Source organism: Hemibagrus wyckioides, linkage group LG20 (genome assembly GCF_019097595.1).
Source record: "Hemibagrus wyckioides isolate EC202008001 linkage group LG20, SWU_Hwy_1.0, whole genome shotgun sequence".
NCBI lineage: Eukaryota > Metazoa > Chordata > Actinopteri > Siluriformes > Bagridae > Hemibagrus > Hemibagrus wyckioides.
The window spans coordinates 2,841,917-2,842,516 of record NC_080729.1 but is presented as its reverse complement, the minus strand read 5'-3'; the positions used below and the strand labels follow the sequence as shown (position 1 = coordinate 2,842,516).

General features: G+C 41.2%; 1 protein-coding gene across 1 annotated transcript in view; it reads left to right on the top strand.

Moving 5' to 3' along the window:
- Positions 1-454: 454 nt before the first annotated feature.
- Positions 455-600, top strand: part of cdh7a (cadherin 7a) — a 105,152-nt gene continuing 105,006 nt past the window's right edge. Inside the window, exon 1 of the mRNA XM_058419012.1 lies at positions 455-600. This exon is cut by the window's right edge and continues 341 nt beyond it. The gene's annotated coding sequence lies outside the window, so the exon portion shown is untranslated.

The window sequence follows — 600 nt, the reverse complement described above, 5'->3', positions numbered from 1 at the left end:
TTCCGAGTGAATCAATCTTTTTCTTCAATTGACTCCTTTCGGGTGTTTTTTGTTATTCCTTCAGAGCTTCATCTGCAATTCTTGTTTTTATAATAAATCATTCTTCTAACATCCATGCTGCTATATCAAACATTTCCTAAACAAAAACAAACTGTTTGTTTTATAGATTTGAACTTCTATTTGGGAGTCGATTCTTGTTTAAGTAGTGTTTAATTACTGATAATACACAATAGAAGTATTTATGCTAAAACATTAGCTGTTGGGAAAATACAGTGTAGTGATATATAACAGGAATAAACAGAAATGATTGAAGCTCATTAAAGCTAAACTTTGTATTGCGGGAAGCCGGGCTAAGCCGTGCGATTCGCGGCGAATCGATTCCCAAGAACGACTCGTTCAGAGAGCCGACTCCGTCTCGAATCTCGCATCAGTAGAGAAGCAGAGCTCGTCGGAGCGACACTTTTGGCTCTGCCTGTGACAGAGTGTGTATCGGGGGCGCGCTGCGTGTGCGTGCATGTGTGTGTGTGAGTGTGTGAGAGAGTGAGTGAGAGAGAGAGAGAGAGAGAGAGAGAGAGTGTGTATGTGTGTGTATATGTCTCC